This window comes from Eptesicus fuscus, chromosome 16 (assembly GCF_027574615.1).
Source record: "Eptesicus fuscus isolate TK198812 chromosome 16, DD_ASM_mEF_20220401, whole genome shotgun sequence".
NCBI lineage: Eukaryota > Metazoa > Chordata > Mammalia > Chiroptera > Vespertilionidae > Eptesicus > Eptesicus fuscus.
The window spans coordinates 32620549-32623972 of record NC_072488.1 but is presented as its reverse complement, the minus strand read 5'-3'; the positions used below and the strand labels follow the sequence as shown (position 1 = coordinate 32623972).

The 3424-nt window shown below is 45.8% G+C and overlaps 1 pseudogene; it reads right to left on the bottom strand.

Annotated features, from left to right (window-relative positions):
* Positions 1–452: 452 nt before the first annotated feature.
* Positions 453–1426, bottom strand: LOC103305637 (lethal(2) giant larvae protein homolog 1-like; annotated as a pseudogene).
* Positions 1427–3424: the final 1998 nt, after the last annotated feature.

Genomic DNA, 3424 nt, shown 5'->3' with positions numbered 1-3424 from the left:
CCCTCCCCACTACTAGCCCCCAACCCCCTCCATGCACACCTGATTAGGTAGGGGAGGTAGCACAGACACTTCTCTGCATAGTCCTCACACGATGAGCTGGCACACGTGGCCAGTGCCTCCTTGTGCACAGAACAGCCCTTGTGGGCCGACAGCTTGAACTTGACCTTTTTGCTCACCTTGGGCAGTGTGAACACCTTGAACTGCTACTCAGATGCAATGAGCACTGAGTAGCCATCCTGCTTGTCAGGTGCCTCCTCCAAGTCTCGCGAGACCCCACAGGGCTCCTGCAGGTAGTCGAGTAGCACGTGCAATCCCGCGAGGGGGCGGGTGCCCATGCGCACACGCACGGGGCGGGGTGGGGAGCTGGGGGTGCACATGCGCACACGCGAGGTGCACTGCGCGTCAGCTACACATCCTTGCCCTCTGACCATTCTGGCCGCTTCTTGCCTCCCTCACCTCCGGAACGTAGGCGAGCAATGGAGCCCAAGTTTGCGCCACATGGTGGGTCCGAGGTCGGCCACTTCTTGAAGAAACGTGTCAGCGAAGTAGAGGCAGCGCAGGTCGCCTGAGAAGGAGTGAGGTCGAAGCATTAGAGCTGCACCCGGGCGTTATCCCCAGGTCCTGCAATTTGCTGTCGGCATTAGCAGCCGGCTTCCTGCTCAAGACGTGGCTTTTGCGGATGCGCCAGAAAGACGGGTGGGGAGATTTCTTGGATGACTGTCCGGGAGAGCGGCCCCTCTGAGGCTAGGAAGTCGTTGGAAAGGCCGCACTTGGTCAACACAGGGCTCGTGCGTTGATCCTAGAAGAGGCCCAAGCTGTGACTGGTGCCAAAGGCCAAGAGGCTCCGCCCAGCGTGGAGCATGCGGGCAGTGACGGCGGCCGGCGGTAGGCACTGAACCAGCCTTGGGCAGGGGCTCAGGGCTCTCACATGTGATGCCCTCGCGGTTCTGGAGGACATCCATGCTGGCCACGCACACGCCTGCTCAGAGGCGCGTCGCTCAGTTCAGGCGCCAGCAAAGCACCTCGACCAGAGTGCAGGCCGCCCCCGACCAACTGCGCGGTGTATTTGCAGAGAATCGTCCCTGTGGAAGTCCAAGTGGCCTGCCATGCCTAAGGGCGGCCGGTCGTCCTCAGGGGCCTGGGCTAGGCTGTTGGCCTGCTTGCAGTCGGTCTGGAAGAGGCCAGCTGTGCTCAGCCTGGAGAGCAGCTGCAGCACCACGTGGAGGCATTGCAGAACCGCACAGAGCTGTCCTCATGGTTGGTCAGCAGCAGCCTCCACTGCGATGGCTCCTGGGCCACGTTCTGGCCTAGTGCTGAGCCAGCTGGAGGCGCTGGAGGCTGGCTGGAGTCTCTTCTGCTCACCAGCGCTCACCAAATGGCACTACATCCTGGCGGGGACGTCGGGGACGTGGGCTGAGCAGGTAATAGAGAATGATTACTGGGTCTTAATGCTGAACTCATACAGGAGAGTAATTTTTCTAGCCCGTGACCATATCATTTCTCAGTACATGACTCAACAGTCACATCCAAACGTGCTGGACACTCGGTGAGCATATTCTTTATTTAAAACAGAAGCTAGGTATAAAGAAAGTTGGAGTAATCAGAGCATTAAAGATACTATCTGTGCTTTGAGACATCTCTTAGTTCTTACCAACAATATTGTTATATCAATATTGTAATTTCTTAGTCACTCGCTCATTAAATTAGTGGTTGAGCAGGTGTAGCTAAAAATGCCTTAAATCACTTCCACCTTAATTTGAGAGAAGAGTTTTGCAAACCATTGAAATTTAATTTTAGAATCTCATTCAGTAAGCTGGGAAAAAAGAAAGGAAGGCAAACTGGAGTTTTTGGTTTTGCTATTACATCTGGAAGTATAATTAAGGCTTTTACAATCAAAGAAAAGAGATAAGCACAGAAGAAAATTAGGATATTTCTAACATTCAGTAGCATAAAAGGTTTTATATACACTTTCAAACTCCTCAGAATCTCTGGAAAGGAGAGGGGTTGCTATTTGCATTTTATACAAAAGTCAGTATTATTAAAGAATATATATATATATAATGATAATATATATTTTAAATGTGAATATATATAGTATATGTATATACATGTATGCATACACATACACACACACACACACACAGAATGAGAACAACTTAGCTTTCCCAGTTTTCAAATGTTCTCTTCCTCATTAAGGGTTTCCTTGAAGGTTGTTTTTCATGTAAGCATCCTAGAATGTTGTTTCCCACCTCATTTATCATTTAATTGTCATTTTTTTATTCTTTGTTTTAACTGGGTAATGTTAAGAGATTGATGGTCCAATACATAAACTGACCAGAGGGGCTAGAGATGACACGGCGATGCTCACAATGAAACCCTTCTTAATGACATTTCCCTTCTGAATGCAGCCCACCAAAAAGCTTTTATTGAATCAAGGTTATATCACCAAACAGAGGTTTAAAATGACCCCATCCCCACCCCCTGCACCCCCACTCCTCCAAGGACACCACAAGTATAAAAATCCTGTATTTTGATAGCTGTCTTTTACTTAGGTCCCTCGACCTTGCCACTAACCTCACTGTTGAACAAGTGAAAGTACATCTGCTTTCTAAAAAAGCTCCCACTGAATTACGAATGTATGCTATAATTTCTTTTTGCAATAATCCACAAACATTAGCATTGCTCCCAAACTATGTTGAGTATAGAGTCACACAATAATTGCTCCAAAGCCATGTCTGTCCTTCATATGAACAATTTTCAGAAATTATGTAGATTCATGAGTAACACTGATACTCTCACTGAAAATAGGCTGACATTCTGGATTCAGTAATTTTCAAGGGCATAGCCTAAGGAATACTTTATCAAACAAGAGTTTTAAAAGTTTATCTTTTAAGATCTCTACTCATTCCTATCAGATTTCCTTTTGCATAGGTGCCCTTTTGATGGCTAAGATCAACATTAAACATATTGACTGGTAGATAAATGACAACATCTGTGTTTTTTTGTTGTTTGTTTGTTTGTTTTTTAGCAGCAAAACAGCCCAAGATTTTCTTGGTAACTTACTTTTGGTATCAGTATCATTCCATTTTCTCCATGCTGTCCTTTTGAAGTACATTTTAATCTTCCTTTAAATATAGTAAGCACTCTTCTAGCAAATGCCTGTTTTAGTTCCTTTGATTTGTAAGACAAAGCTTTAGCAATACATCTCAACATGTTATTTGTTTTTATCACTGAACCTTTATGTTACTGTGAGATCTCAAAAGTGTGCTTTTTAGGATAACTTCCTAGACTGTCAGGTTTCTACTTAGGACTCATTGCCTTCTGACTGGGATAGCTTACATATTATTTAAAATTTCTTCACTTTATTATTTTGGGGAGTGTCATGAGAACACTCTAGGTTCCAAAACTTATACATATTTAGTGC